Source organism: Bubalus bubalis, chromosome 2 (assembly GCF_019923935.1).
Source record: "Bubalus bubalis isolate 160015118507 breed Murrah chromosome 2, NDDB_SH_1, whole genome shotgun sequence".
Taxonomy (NCBI): domain Eukaryota; kingdom Metazoa; phylum Chordata; class Mammalia; order Artiodactyla; family Bovidae; genus Bubalus; species Bubalus bubalis.
Window position 1 is genome coordinate 125,641,700 of NC_059158.1, and position 16,932 is coordinate 125,658,631.

A 16,932-nucleotide genomic window follows, 5' to 3' on the forward strand; every position below is an offset into this window, starting at 1 on the left:
ATCCCCAGACAAGAAAGTTGGGCATGTTAGTTACTTCTTTTGTCACATTTCTTTTTTGGCCATACCACATGGGTTGCAGTACCTTAGTTCCTCAGCTAGGGATGGAAGCTTCACCCCCTGCAGTGGAAGTGCAGAGTCCTAAGTATTGGACTGCCAGGGAAGTCCCTTCTTGGTCATTTCTCCTCCTAATTTACCCTGCCCCTTCATGATCTGGTGTCATTTAATGTTAATTAACATTTACCTGCAGCCATCTGCTCTGGCTAGAGTCCTGCATTCATCCATTTCAGCTGCATGTTTTGGTGACAGAAGGCTGGCCTCACCATCTAGACATGCCAGCTAGACTGGCCAGCCAGCTCTGTTCAGGAGTCAGTAAAGACTCCTTCAGCCTCCTCTGCCTCATTCCTTGTTGTCAAACCTTCCAGGGATGAACTTTCTGCTCATCCTGACAATCGAAGTGAAGCCAGAGTATTTTTCATTCTCATATTTTGAGAAATACAGAGACCAGGGTGTGTGTTTTTGCTTTCTGGGGGATGACTGCAAGATTGTTTAAATCATTCAGGGGTTGTTTGGGGGAGCAGTCAGTGATTTGGGCCCTTCTATTGGGCTTCCCTGGTGGCTCAGAGGTTAAAGCATTTGCCTGGAATGCGGGAGACCCGGGTTTGATCCCTGGGTTGGGAACATCCCCTGGATAAGGAAATGGCAACCCACTCCAGTACTCTTGCCTGGAGAATCCTATGGAGGGAGGATCTGGTAGGCTACAGTCCATGGGGTCACAAAGAGTCAGACATGACTGAGCGACTTCACTTTCTTTCTATTATAATCAAAAGCTATTTAATTAGACCTAAAATTGACACAAGAATACACAGAAGAACTGTACAAAAAAGATCTTCATGACCCAGATGATCACGATGGTGTGATCACTGACCTAGAGCCAGACATCCTGGAATGGGAAGTCAAGTGGGCCTTAGAAAGCATCACTACGAACAAAGCTAGTGGAGGTGATGGAATTCCAGTTGAGCTATTTCAAATCCTGAAAGATGATGCTGTGAAAGTGCTGCACTCAATATGCCAGCGAATTTGGAAAAGTCAGCAGTGGCCACAGGACTGGAAAAGGTCAGTTTTCATTCCAATCCCAAAGAAAGGCAATGCCAAAGAATGCTCAAACTACCACACAATTGCACTCATCTCACATGTTAGTAAAGTAAGGCTCAAAATTCTCTAAGCCAGGCTTCAGCAATATGTGAACCGTGAACTTCCTGATGTTCAAGCTGGATTTAGAAAAGGCAGAGGAACCAGAGATCAAATTGCCAACATCCTCTGGATCATGGAAAAAGCAAGAGAGTTCCAGAAAAACATATATTTCGGTTTTGTTGACTATGCCAAAGCCTTTGACTGTGTGGATCACAATAAACTGTGGAAAATTCTGAAAGAGATGGGAATACCAGACCACCTGACCTACCTCTTGAGAAATCTGTATGCAGGTCAGGAAGAACTGGACACGGAACAACAGACTGGTTCCAAATAGGGAAAGGAGTACGTCAAGGCTGTATATTGTCACCCTGCTTATTTAACTTATATGCAGAGTACATCATGAGAAAAGCTGGGCTGGAAGAAGCACAAGCTGGAATCAAGATTGCTGGGATATCAATAACCTCAGATATGTAGATGATACCACCCTTATGGCAGAAAGTGAAGAAGAACTCAAAAGCCTCTTGATGAAAGTGAAAGGAGAGAGTGAAAAAGTTGGCTTAAAGCTCAACATTCAGAAAACGAAGATCATGGCATCCGGTCCCATCACTTCATGGGAAATAGATGGGGAAACAGTGGAAACAGTGTCAGACTTTATTTTTCTGGGCTCCAAAATCACTGCAGATGGTGATTGCAGCCATGCAATTAAAAGACGCTTACTCCTTGGAAGGAAAGTTATGTCCAATCTAGATAGCATATTCAAAAGCAGAGACATCATTTTGCCAACAAAGGTCCATCTAGTCAAGGCTATGGTTTTTCCTGTGGTCATGTATGGATGTGCGAGTTGGACTGTGAAGAAGGCTGAGCACCAAAGAATTGATGCTTTTGAACTGTGGTGTTGGAGAAGACTCTTGAGAGTCCCTTGGACTGCAAGGAGATCCAACCAGTCCATTCTGAAGGAGATCAGCCCTGGGATTTCTTTGGAAGGAATGATGCTGAAGCTGAAACTCCAGTACTTTGGCCACCTCATGTGAAGTGTTGACTCCTTGGAAAAGACTCTGATGCTGGGAGGGATTGGGGGAAGAAGGAGAAGGGGACGACAGAGGATGAGATGGCTGGATGGCATCACTGACTCGATGGACGTGAGTCTGGGTGAACTCCGGGAGTTGGTAATGGACAGGGAGGCCTGGTGTGCTGCAATTCATGGGGTCGCAAAGAGTCAGACACGACTGAGCGACTGAACTGAACTGAACTGAAAAAATTGACACAAGACAAAAACTCATAGTGTTAAAGACAACTAAGATCAATAAACTTTAAGGCTTCATAAGACTTCTCTGGCAGTCCAGTGCTTAGGACACCATGCTGTCAGGGCCTGAGTTCAGTCCTTGGTTGGGCAACTAAGATTCCATAGCCTGTGAGGTGTGGCCGAAAACAAAGTTACCTTCAAATTGCGGAAAGGAATAACAGGATCAGAGGGGTGGAGCCAGGCTCTCTTCTTCAATTGTGCCCAGCAGAGCTTGGCCATCAGCCTTCCCAGGACCAGTCCTGGAGGTGGGTGCCAGGAAGCAGCAGGAGTCCTAGCTGGGCAGCCTGTTTGGCCTGGTGAGCGTTTGGAGCCTTACCTGCAGCCTCCACCCCCTCACGGACAAGGCCACGTCTTCATCTTCTTTAGCAGAACTGGCTGCATGGGCTGTGGCCTGCCTTGTGTCATCAAGCAGTTTCAACCCTTCCTTCAACTGGAAACAGTCTGGAAAAATGAATACTTCCCAAATACTCTCACCAAAGGAAAACAAAGAGAAGGGAAGAGGACTGGCAGGAACATTTTCTAAGCTGACCCTAGAAGAACTTTGCCTTTAATCCTTGTATATTTTATATACATTGGAAGGAGAGAATAGATCAAACTGCCTGGCATTCAGTCAGGGCTGACTAGGATTATGCAAACACTCTGAGAAATATGTCAATGTGCAGACCATTGCTTTTTGATGTTTTATATATTTTTCCCTTTTTTGACTTTTGTTCCTACTGTGATTATAAAAGAAATATGAAAAAAAGAAAAAATAAATGTATAATCAATTGTAGAAAATTGGAAAATTACAAAAAGTCTTAAAGATGCATATATATTTTTTAAATCCCAAATGTATGACTGGCCTTAAAAAAACTTTGAGATAAAATAAATCCAAACTTTATTATGGATTCTACTATTAACTTTTGATCAGAAGTATTATCCTTTATTTAGTTTTTGGTCATGCTATACGGAATGTGGGTTTTTAGTTCCCTGATCATAGATCAAGCCCTTGCCCCCTGCAGTGCAAGCATGGAGTCTTAATCACTGGACTGCCAGGGAAGTCCTAGTATTATCCTTTAGCTAATCAACATGTCTGTTTTTTCTCCTGAGTGCCTTCCACAAAGGTGCAGGAGATAAGTTGGTCTCCAGTGCTCACCAAACTCCATGGAGATGTTTAGGTTCTACATTTAAACTGTGTCTGTTCTTCAGTAGCACATTTTACTTCATCCCTTTCATACAAATTATTGGAATTCCAGTTTGGATTATTGAAACAAATACATTGCAGTTGGATAGTCCTATGAAATCAGAAAATAATTTGTCACATTCTGCTTTGTGAAAGTATTTTTACATTCATCTCATAGACTTTTATGCTGTCCTGTGATACAGTCTCTGACCCTTCAGGAAACTGTGACCCAGAAAATGAAGGAGAAGATTTTCCCAGGAGTTCTCTCTGTTGTCATTCACTTGCAAACTGGTCTGCTTTTGTCTAGTCTTGAATTCTGATTGCTGCTTTGACACCTTAGCACCAAGGGTTCAGAATGATCTTGTGCTGCTTTGGAAAACAGTCTGGCAGTTCTTCAAAGTGTTAAACATAGAGTTAACCATATGACCTAGCAATTCCACTCCTAGGTAAATACTTAGAAGTTGAAAACGTGTTTCTACAAAGGCTTATACATGTTTGCTACAGCATTCATCATAATAGTGAAAGAGTGGAAATAATCTAACTGTCCATCAACTAATGAATGGATGACAAAATGTGTTATATTCATACAATGGAATATTATTTGGCAATAAAAGGGAACAAAGTCCAGATACATGCTACAGCACAGGTGAACCTTGAAAACATACAACATGAAAGAAGCCAGCCACAAAAGACCACATACTATGTGATTCCATTTAGTAGAGGGAACTCTAGTAACAGAAGCAAGAGGATTCCAGAAAAACATCTACTTCTGCTTTATTGATTATGCCAAAGCTTTTGACTGTGTAGATCACAACAAACTGTGGAAAATTCTTCAAGAGATGGGAATTCCAGACCATCTTACCTGCCTCCTGAGAAATCTGTATGTAGGTCAAGAAGCAACAGTTAGAACTAGATATGGAACAACAGACTGGTTCCAAATTGGGAAAGGCTGTATATTGTCACCATGCTTATTTAAGTTTTATGCAGAGTACATCATGCAAAATGCCAGGCTGGATGAAGCACAAGCTGGAATCAAGATTGTCAGGAGAAACATCAATAACCTCAGATACACAGATGGCACCACCCTATGGCAGAAAGTGAAGAGGAACTGAAGAGCCTCTTGATGAAAGTGAAAGGTGAGAGTGAAAAAGCTGGCTTAAAACTCAACATTCAAAAAACGAAGATCATGGCATCCAGTCCCATCTCTTCATGGAAAATAGATGGGGAAACAATGGAAACAGTGACAGACTTTTATCTTCTTGGGCTCCAAAATCACTGCAGATGGTGCAGATGGTGACTGCAGCCATGAAATTAAAAGATGCTTGCTCCTTGGAAGAAACGCTATGACCAACCTAGACAGCATATTAAAAAGCAGAGACATTTATTTGCCAACTAAGGCCCGTCTATTCAAAGCTATGGTTTTTCAGTAGTCATGTATGGATGTGAGAGTTGGACCATAAAGAAAGCTGAACGCTGAAGAATGGATGCTTTTGTTTTTGTTTTTTCTTTTTTTTTATTTTTAAACTTTACAAAATTGTATTAGTTATGCCAAATATCATAATGAATCCGCCACAGGTATACATGTGTTCCCCATCCTGAACCCTCCTCCCTGCTCCCTCCCCATACCATCCCTCTGGGTCGTCCCAGTGCACTAGCCCCAAGCATCCAGTGGATGCTTTTGAACTGTGGTGTTGGAGAAGACTTGAGAGTCCCTCGGATTGCAAGGAGATCAAACCAGTCCATCCTAAAGGAAATCAGTCCTGAATATTCACTGGAAGGACTGATGCTGAAGCTGAAACTCCAATACTTTGGCCATCTGATGTGAAGAACTGACTCATTGGAAAAGACCCTGATGCTAGGAAAGATTGAAGGTGGGAGGAGAAGAGGATGACAGAGGATGAGATGGTTGGATGGCATCACTGACTCAAACGACATGAGTTTGAGTAAGTTCTGGGTGATGGTGACGGAAGCCTGGCATACTGCAGTCCAAGGGGTCGCAAAGAGTCGGACATGACTGAGCAACTGACCTGAACTGAGTGACGGTGGGTTCATGGTTGCCGTGGTAATGGGAGGAGCGAATGAGGAGTGGCTGTTAATGGGCATGGAGGTTCTTTTTTGGGGTGATGAGGTGTTCTAGAATTACATAGAGGTGATGTTTGTGTAACTTTGTGAATTTACCAAAAAGCAATGAACTTTGCACTTTAAAAGGATGAATTTTCTTCCACCATGGCAGCCATTGAAGAGCAGCAGCCATGCCTCTGTGCTACCCTATGGCCATGGGCCTCAACTAGGGCCACAAAGTGGACAGGAACGTGAGCAAGCTGAGCACAGCTGCTACCATGGGTGCTCCCCCAGGCACATTAAATTCATGTGGGACACAATCTGGGGGTGTGTGACGCCTTAGAAGCGGAGGGCCATGGAGCTGCTCAAGCTCTCCAAGGACAAGTAGGCTGTCAAGTCCACCAAGAAAAGGATGAGAACACGTCCCTGCAGAGAGGGAAAGAGAGGAGCTGAGCAATTTCATGGCCCCCATGCAGAAAGAGGCAGCCAAGGACTAAGCCCTACCTTTTCAGAAAAAAAAGGGATGAATTTTATCGTATGCAGATTAGACCTTAACAAACAACCAAAGCTGATCTTACCATATACTCCCCAGTTTGCTCACGTGGTTTCCCTGTCTTTGTCAGGGACCCTGTGTGGAGATGCACCAGTGCCTGCCAGGCTCTGTGTGTAGGGGGTACACATGGTGTTTCATCTCATCTCCATTTCTAGAGGAAGAAACAAGTATGAGCACAGAGGCCCACATGACTGGCCCCTTGCCAGGCCATGGCTCAGACCCTGCTCAGCTGACTAGCACCAGCCCTGCCAGTACCCCCAGTGCCCCAGCCTTGAGGCCCCTTCTCCCCTGGCCTCTCTGCTCTCCACCTGTTCCCAGTAGATCTCCAGTTAACTCCACCACTTGACCCCATCAGAATGCCATCACTTGTTGCCAGGCCGGTCCTAAAAGCCTGCTGGTCCACTGCTTCCAAACTATCATTGCTCTAATCTGCCAAGTATTCTTTGGCCCCAGTATCATCCTCAAGTCTGATTCTGGTCCCTTGCCTGCTCTAAAGCACTCCATGGCTGCTGGTGTCCTGATGGATTGAGCAGACGCTCCTCGGGCTGCATGGGAGACTCTGACAACAGAGTCTTCTTCCTCGAGCAGCCTCCCTGCATATCTCTGAGCACTGCTTTCTGGGCTACTTGGAGCTCGGCCATAGTGGGTTGGAGTTCACCAAAGGCTCTACTGATGACTCTGGTGAGAAGCAGACCTCTACACTCAAAGGGGGCACATTCAGAGGCCTCCAGAGCTCTTCAAATCTGTGAACAGCAAAGAGCAGTGATTTTTCAGCTGGGGGCCCAGGGGTTCTGGGCAGTGTCTGGAAACAGTTTTGGTTATCACAACAGTGGGAAGGAAGTGCCTCTGGCGTCTAGTGGGTGGAAGCCAGGGATGCTACTAAACTTCCTTACAAGGCACAGGACAGCCTTTGCAATCGAGAAAAAACAATCCTACATGTTAACAGTGCCAAGGCTGAGAAACTGCAAAAGCAGAGAATTCTACTCTTGAAATGTGGAAAAGAAGAAGTTAAGATACTGAGTGACTTCAGGTGGGTAATACAAATTCCTGCATATCAGTGATGAAAGCATCCAGGAAGGCCGTCTTGAGGTGTGGGGCTGAGCAGAGGATGAACTGAGACCCCAGCCAGCTAAGTGTTTCAAGCTGAAGGATCCTTGAGCAGGCTCACTCGCAGGCCCTGCCCCCAGCATCAGGGCTCTGTAAATGGCACTGTGTACACACGGCTCCTATGACGCTGAGACTGCACTGTACTCGCGCCTCTGTTGGACTGCATCACCACCTCCATCTGACTGCCTGGTCGGCAGACTTGTGTCTTGCTCATCACTGAATGCCAGCCTCTTGCACTAGCGCCTGGCATGTAAAAGAGGCTCAACAGCTATTTTAAATTGACAGAATACATGAAGTACCTCTGGGCTTCCCTGGTGTGCTCAGACATTAAAGAATCTGCCTGCAATGTGGGAGACCTGATTTCGATCCCTGGGTTGGAAAGATCCCCTGGAGAAGGGGATGGCTACTCACTCCAGTTTTCTTGCTTGGAGAATTCCATGGACAGAGGAGCCTGATGGGGCCTACAGACTGTGGGGTCACAGAGAGTCTGACACGACTGAGCAACTTTCACTTTCATTAAGTACATCATTCAAATTTTATCTCAGCAAAGTGCGGAGTGTTTTTGGAGAATAGATAAAGTAGGATGCTAGCCCCTCAGGTGTCAAAAACATTTCCATAAGCACAGAGAATAGAGTCTGATACTCTAGAGCCTGGCCCATTGGGACCCCAATTTCTTGCCTCTTTCTCTCTTCTCAGCCTCTCATTATACTGCAGTTATAGCAAGCTTTTGCCTCTGTAGGAAGCTGGATGGGAAAGGGCTACAGAGGAGACCCGAGAGAAGAACTGAAGAATCTTATATCCTTAAAAAAGATGGGTGGCAGATCCCAGTTAGGCGATGTGGCCATTTAAGTGTCTAGATGGAGTCAGCTGTAGCCCAGGCCTGGGACACTGGGAAGAAGTCATTCATATGTATCAGAAGAGACTTGGAGAGATAAATGGGGGTGAGGCTTGACAGATAAAAATCAGGTTGCTTATTTGTTTACTTTTACTTTTAATGTTTTATTAACCTAATATATAAAAAGTATTTCAGGTGAAAATCAAAATAAAAATTACTAATGAAATATTTTACATCTTCATATTATATCTCAGACGTTTTTTTTTTTTTTAAGTTACTTATTTATTTGGCTGTGTTGGGTCTTAGTTGCAGCATGCAGAATCTTAGTTGTGGCATATGCAATCTAGTTCCCTGACCAAGGATGGAGCCCAGGCCCCCTGCATTGGGAGAGCAGAGTCTTAGCCACTAGACCACCAGGGAAATCCCCAGACTATTTATATTGGACAACTTGGAGCTATCTTTGCTCCCATTTGTTGGGAAGCTGATGAGTAAAATCTGCATACATTTTATTTTAAGATTATGGACATCTTTGAGGTTTTGGGGTGGCTTTCTTCCTGGTTATATCCTGCCAGCTGGGCATCTAGTAATAACTTAGGATTAGCTAGAAGTCTTTAGCTACAAGAATAATAACAAGTAGGATATGATTTCATTCATATATATAATATACAAAACTAATAAGCAAACAAAAACTCTCAAATAAGTGAAAAAACCAGACCAAACAAAAACAAACACATAGATAAAGAGAACAGAGTTGTGATTGGGAGTGAGGATGGATGGAAACTAAATTTTTGGTGGTGATCCCACTGTAGGATATACAGAAGTAGAAATAATATTTTAAACATGAAGCATATAATGTGATAAATGAATGTAACTTCAGTTAAAAAAGTTAAAAATCTTAAAAAAAGAATTTATTGGAAATAATATAGAACAGCTCTCAGAAGCTATACTAAAGCTTATTGATAGCTTAGCAGTGAATGGTGAACAGTGCTGCCAGATTTGGGGTCTCCAAAGGAGAAGGTTTAACTCCAGGACCAAAGACAGTCTCAGTCACTCAGAGCTTTGTGTAGATTTTATTTAAAGTGAAAGTGACAGAAAAAGCTTCTGACATGGACATCAGAAGCGGGTAGGAGAGTACCCACCTCACTAGTTTAAGCAGGGCCTTATATACTTCTCAACTGGCTGCTGAGAATAGAGTTCCGCCAGATCCTTTCCCAAGGCATCCATCATAAGATAACTTTGGCACAAGATTAGCCAGGGAGAACGGGTCCTAGGCAATGTCTCTGGGCAAGATATACTGTTGCTGTGTAATCAGGGGTACAAGGTCTTGAGAAACAGGTTCCCAGGTATAATTTGTTACAATTATAATCATTAACATAGAGCCTAAGAAAAGCATCTCCATGAGTAAGACATTGTGCTGTGTGATTATTAGTTCCCGACCTAAATGAAGGCCCGTTCTTAGGCAAGATGCATCGTTGCACAAAGCTTAAGGAAAGCATGAGAATGTTCATTTCCTCCTTAAAGGGCTGTAAACTTTAACTCTCTCATTATGAACTGCTCTTATTTTTACTTATTTATCTATGTTAAACAAGTATAGTTGATTTACAATGTTGTATTAATTTCTGATGCAGAGGTACAATTTAAATTAAAAAAATTCACCAGTTTTAAGCATACAATTTTGTTGAGGTTTGACTGTAATCATGTAATCACCACCACTATCAAAACGTAGGACAATTCTGCCAATCCCAAAAGTCCTCTTGTATCTCCTTACTGTCAGCCCTCTTCCTGAACCCTGGCTCCTGGCAACTGCTAATCTGCTTTGTCACCATATATAGTCACCATATACATTCATAGAAATGTATAGTATGTAGCTTTTGTGTCTGACTTCTTTCACTTAGTATAATACTTTTGAGATTCATGTATGGTTTTTGCAGATGAGTAGTTTTTCCTTTCCTGTTGCTGAGTAGACTACTTTGTATGGATGTACCACAATGTATCCATTCACCAGTGGTTGGATGTTTGGGTATTATGAAGAGAGCTGCTGTAAACATTCCCATACAGGTCTCTGTGTGGCCATGTGTTTTTTTTGGCTGTGCTTCATGCAGAATCTTAGTTCCCCAACCAGGGATTGAGTCCAGCCTCCCGGCATTGGAAGCTTGGAGTCCTAACAACTGGACCACCAGGGAATTCCCATGTGTGGATGTTTTTATTTCTCTTGGATAAAAATCTACAAATGAAATTGCTGAGTCATGTGATAAGTGTATATTTAACTTTATTAATTTATTTTCTTAAGTGGCCATACCATTTTGATTCTTTTTTTTTTCTTTATTTATTTTTTTACTTTACAATACTGTATTGGTTTTGCCATACATCAACATGAATTTGCCACGGGTGTACACATGTTCCCAATCCTGAACCCCCCTCCCACCTCCCTCCCCATACCATCCCTCTGGGTCATCCACAATGGAGTATTACTCAGTCATTAAAAAGAATACATTTGAATCAGTTCTAATGAGGTGGATGAAACTGGAGCCTATTATACAGAGTGAGGTAAGCCAGAAAGAAAAACACCATTTTGATTCTTACTGATCAATGAGTAGCATATGTTCTGTATACTGCACAAATCTCAAGTACACAGCTAGATAAAAATGTAAGCATAGGGGTAGGGTAAAAAAAAAAGTAAGATATTCCTCAAAATATTAAAAATAGAATTATTATATTAGCAATTCCACTTCTGGGTACATATCCAAAAAGATTGAAAATAGGATCTCCTAGGGATATTTGCACACCTAAGTTCATAGCAGCATATTCACAATAGCCAAGAGGTGGAAGCAACTCCAGTGTCCATGGGTGGGTGAATGGATAAAAAAAAGTACTGTATATACCTCCAATGGAATATTCAGTTCAGTTCAGTTCAGTCACTCAGTCGTGTCCGACTCTGCAACCCCATGAATCGCAGCACGCCAGGCCTCCCTGTCCATCACAAACTCCTGGAGTTCACTCAGACTTATGTCCATTGAGTCAGTGATGCCATCCAGCCACCTCATCCTCTGTCGTCCCCTTCTCCTCCTGCCCCCAGTCCCTCCCAGCATCAGAGTCTTTTCCAATGAGTCAACTCTTGGCATGAGGTGGCCAAAGTACTGGAATTTCAGCTTCAGCATCATTCCTTCCAAAGAAATCCCAGGGCTGATCTCCTTCAGAATGGACTGGTTGGATCGCCTTGTAGTCCAAGGGACTCTCGAGTCTTCTCCAACACCACAGTTCAAAAGCATCAATTCTTCGGCGCTCAGCCTTCTTCACAGTCCAACTCTCACATCCATACATGACCACAGGAAAAACCATAGCCTTGACTAGACGGACCTTTATTGACAAAGTAATGTCTCTGCTTTTGAATATGCTATCTAGGTTGGTCATAACTTTCCTTCCAAGGAGTAAGCGTCTTTTAATTTCATGGCTGCAGTCACCATCTACAGTGATTTTGGAGCCCCAAAAAATAAAGTCAGCCACTGTTTCCACTGTTTCCCCATCTATTTCCCATGAAGTGATGGGACCAGATTCCATAATCTTCGTTTTCTGAATGTTGAGCTTTAAGCCAACTTTTTCACTCTCCTCTTTCACTTTCATCAAGAGGCTTTTGAGTTCCTCTTCACTTTCTGCCATAAGGGTGGTGTCATCTGCATATCTGAGGTGATTGATATTTCTCCCGGCAATCTTGATTCCAGCTTGTGTTTCTTCCAGTCCAGCGTTTCTCATGATGTGCTCTGCATATAAGTTAAATAAGCATGGTGACAATATACAGCCTTGACGTACTCCTTTTCCTATTTGGAACCAGTCTGTTGTTCCATGTCCAGTTCTAACTGTTGCTTCCTGACCTGCATACAGATTTCTCAAGAGGCAGGTCAGGTGGTCTGGTATTCCCATCTTTTTCAGAATTTTCCACAGTTTATTCTGATCCACACAGTCAAAGGCTTTGGCATAGTCAACAAAACAGAAATAGATGTTTTTCTGGAACTCTCTTGCTTTTTCCATGATCCAGCAGATGTTGGCAATTTGATCTCTGGTTCCTCTGCCTTTTCTAAATCCAGCTTGAACATCAGGAAGTTCACGGTTCACATATTGCTGAAGCCTGGCTTGGAGAATTTTGAGCATTACTTTACTAGCATGTGAGATGAGTGCAATTGTGCAGTAGTTTGAGCATTCTTTGGCATTGCCTTTCTTTCGGATTGGAATGAAAACTGACCTTTTCCAGTCCTGTGGCCACTGCTGAGTTTTCCAAATTTGCTGGCATATTGAGTGCAGCACTTTCACAGCATCATCTTTCAGGATTTGGAATAGCTCAACTGGAATTCCATCACCTCCACTAGCTTTGTTCATAGTGATGCTTTCTAAGGCCCACTTGACTTCACATTCCAGGATGTCTGGCTCTAGGTCAGTGATCACACCATCATGATTATCTGGGTCATGAAGATCTTTTTTGTACAGTTCTTCTGTGTATTCTTGCCACCTCTTCTTAATCTTCTGCTTCTGTTAGGTCCATACCATTTCTGTCCTTTATCAAGCCCATCTTTGCCTGAAATGTTCCCTTGGTAGCTCTAATTTTCTTGAAGAGATCTCTAGTCTTTCCCATTCTGTTGTTTTCCTCTATTTCTTTGCATTGATCGCTGAAGAAGGCTTTCTTATCTCTTCTTGCTATTCTTTGGAACTCTGCATTCAGATGCTTATATCTTTCCTTTTCTCCTTTGCTTTTCGCTTCTCTTCTTTTAACAGCTATTTGTAAGGCCTTCCCAGACAGCCATTTTTCTTTTTTGCATTTCTTTTCCATGGGGATGGTCTTGATCCCTGCCTGTCTCCTGTACAATGTCACGAACCTCCTTCCATAGTTCATCAGGCACTCTATCTATCAGATCTAGTCCCTTAAATCTATTTCTCACTTCCACTGTATAATCATAAGGGATTTTATTTAGATCATACCTGAATGGTCTAGTGGTTTTCCCTACTTTCTTCAATTTAAGTCTGAATTTGGTAATAAGGAGTTCATGATCTGAGCCACAGTCAGCTCCTGGTCTTGTTTTTGCGGACTGTATAGAGCTTCTCCATCTTTGGCTGCAAAGAATATAATCAATCTGATTTCGGTGTTGACCATCTGGTGATGTCCATATGTAGAGTCTTCTCATGTGTTGTTGGAAGAGGGTGTTTGCTATGACCAGTGCATTTTCTTGGCAAAACTCTATTAGTCTTTGCCCTGCTTCATTCTGTATTCCAAGGCCAAATTTGCCTGTTACTCCAGGTGTTTTATTCAGCATTAAAAAGGAATGGAGTGTACCCCAATGTTCATCGCAGCACTGTTTATAATAGCCAGGATATGGAAGCAACCTAGATGTCCATCAGCAGATGAATGGATAATAAAGCTGTGGTACATATACACAATGGAGTATTACTCAGCCATTAAAAAGAATACATTTGAATCAGTTCTAATGAGGTGGATGAAACTGGAGCCTATTATATAGAGTGAAGTAAGCCAGAAAGAAAAACACCAATACAGTATACTAACGCATATATATGGAATTTAGAAAAATGGTAACAATAACCCTGTGTACGAGATAGCAAAAGAGACACTGATGTATAGAACAGTCTTATGGACTCTGTTGGAGAGGGAGAGGGTGGGAAGATTTGGGAGAATGGCATTGAAACATGTATAATATCATGTATGAAACGAGTTGCCAGTCCAGGTTCGACGCATGATACTGGATGCTTGGGGCTGGTGCACTGGGACGACCCAGAGGGATGATATGGGGAGGGAGGAGGGAGGAGGGTTCAGGATGGGGAACACATGTATACCTGTGGCGGATTCATTTCGATATTTGGCAAAACTAATACAATATTATAAAGTTATAAAAAAAAAAAGAATGGAATTCTGACGCATCCTACAGAATGGATGGATATTGAGGTCATTATGTTGAGTGAAATGAGCCAATCAGGAAAAGACAAATACCAAATATGTAAGATTCCTCTTATATGAGGTCCCTAGAGTAGTCAAACAGATAGAGACAGAAAATAGAAGGGTGGATGCCAGGGCTGGGAAAAGGTGGCATAGGAGTTAGTGTTTGATAAACACAGAGTTTCAGTTTTGCAAGACGAAAAAGTTCTGGAGATGGATTGCATAGCAATGTGAATGCCCTTAATGCTCCTAAACTGTATACTTTGTTGTTTAGTTGGTCAGTTGTGTCTGACTCTTTGCGACTTCATGGATTGCAGCACACCAGGTTTCCCTGTCCTTCACTATCTCCTGGAATTTCCTCAAACTCATGTCCATTGAATCGGTGATGCCATCCAACCATCTCATCCTCTCTTATCTCCTCCTCCTGCCGTCAGTCTTTCCCAGCATCAGGGTCTTTTCCAGTGAGTCGGCTGTTTGCATCAGGTGACTGAAGTTGTAGAGCTTTAGCTTCAGAATCAGTCCTTCCAAACAATATCCAGAGTTGATTTCCTTTAGGATTGACTGGTTTGATCTCCTTGCTGTCTAGTTCAGTTCAGTTCAGTTGCTCAGTCGTGTTTGACTCTTTGTGACCCCACGGACTGCAGCACTCCAGGCCTCCCTGTCCATCACCAACTCCTGGAGATTGCTCAAACTCATGTCCATTGAGTCGGTGATGCCATCCAACCATCTCATCTTCTGTCATCCTGTTCTCCTCCTGCCTTCAATCTTTCTCAGCATCAGGGTCTTTTTCAATGAGTAAGGTGACCAAAGTATTGGAGTTTCAGCTTCAGCATCAGTCCTTTCAACAAATATTCCGGACTCATTTCGTTTAGGATGGACTGGTTGGATCTTCTTGCAGTCCAGGGGACTCTCAAGAGTCTTCTCCAACACCACAGTTCAAAAGCGTCAATTCTTCAGTGCTCAGCTTTCTTTATAGTCCAACTCTCACATCCATACATGACTACTAGAAAAAAAAAACAAAGCTTTGACTAGACAGACCTTTGTTGGCAAAGTAATGTCTCTGCTTTTTAACATGCTGTTTTGGTTGCTCATGGCTTTTCTTCCAAGGAGCAAGTGTCTTTTAATTTCATGGCTGCAGTCATCATCTGCAGTGATTCTGGAGCCCAAGAAAATAAAGTCTGTCACTGTTTCCATTGTTTCCCCATCTATTTGCCATGAAGTGATGGGACTGGATGCCATGATCTTAGTTTTCTGAATGTTGAGCTTTAAGCCAACTTTTTCACTTTTCTCTTTCACTTTCACCAAGAGGCTCTTTAGTTCTTCACTTTCTGCCCTAAGGATGGTGTCCTCTGGGTATCTGAGGTTACTGATATTTCTCCCAGCCATCTTTATTCCAGCCTGTGCTTCATCCAGGCCAGCATTTTGCATGATGTGCTCTGCATATAAGTTAAATAAGCAACAATATACAGCCTTGACATATTCCTTTCCCAATTTGGAACCAGTCTGTTGTCCCATGTCCAGTTCTAACTGTTGCTTCTTGACCTGCATACAGATTTCTAAGGAGGCAGGTAAGATAGTCTGGTGTTCCCATCTCTTTCAGAATTTTCCACAATTTGTTGTGATCCACACAGTGAAAGGCTTTGGCATAATCAATAAAGCAGAAGTAGATGTTTTTCTGGAATTCTCTTGCTTTTTCGATGATCCAATGGATGTTGGCAATTTGATACCTGGTTCCTCTGCCTTTTCTAAATCCAGCTTGAACATCTAGAATTTCACAATTCATGTACTGTTGAAGCCTGGCTTGTAGAATTTTGAGCCTTCTTCAAGAGTCTTCTCCAGCACCGCAATTCAAAAGCATCAATTCTTCGGTGTTCAGCCTTCTTTATGGTCCAACTCTTACATCTGTACATGACTACTGGAAAAATCAACAACTTTGACTATATGGACTCTTATCAACAAAGAGTAATCATTAAAATGACTGATTTTATGCTATGCACTTTTCACACAATTGGAAAAAAAAGAAGTAAAACATATATATATATATATACACACACACACACACACACACAGCTATGTGACCACCTCCAGATTAAGGTATCAGAAATTTGACCCCTTGACCCCAGGTGCTCTGGTCCATCCCCAGTCAGTACTCTGCTTACTCCTCAAGTAACCACTGTCCTGACTTGACAGTGGGTGTGTTTTGCCTCTTTGTGAACTTAAATAGAATAATTTCTGTAACATTTTGATGCAGTTGCGACTGTTTGAATGCTTTCTACATTCAAACCTAAGATACTTCAGACTCATTATTCAGTGTCCAGGGTATCTGGTTTTCTTTTAATGAGAAATGGTGTTTAAAGACCCCAGGATGGGCACGAGGAGTTGCTGGTTGCTCCTGCTTATCACTGCTGTTGGACCTTTTGAGTAGACACTGCTAGGAAATATTTTAAAAAACATTTATTGGGGTACACGTGTCTGTTTCCCTTCTGGTTTCCTCAGTGTGTATGCCCAGCAGTGGGATTGCTGGATCATAAGGCAGTTCTATTTCCAGTTTTTTAAGGAATCTCCACACTGTTCTCCATAGTGGCTGTACTAGTTTGCATTCCCACCAACAGTGTAAGAGGGTTCCCTTTTCTCCACACCCTCTCCAGCATTTATTGCTTGTAGACTTTTGGATTGCAGCCATTCTGATTGGCGTGAAATGGTACCTCATAGTGGTTTTGATTTGCATTTCTCTGATAATGAGTGATGTTGAGCATCTTTTCATGTGTTTGTTAGCCATCTGTAT

At 42.6% G+C, this 16,932-nt stretch overlaps 1 pseudogene; it reads left to right on the plus strand.

Annotated features, from left to right (window-relative positions):
- Positions 1–5,581: 5,581 nt before the first annotated feature.
- LOC102411483 lies at positions 5,582–7,771 on the plus strand (annotated as a pseudogene).
- Positions 7,772–16,932: the final 9,161 nt, after the last annotated feature.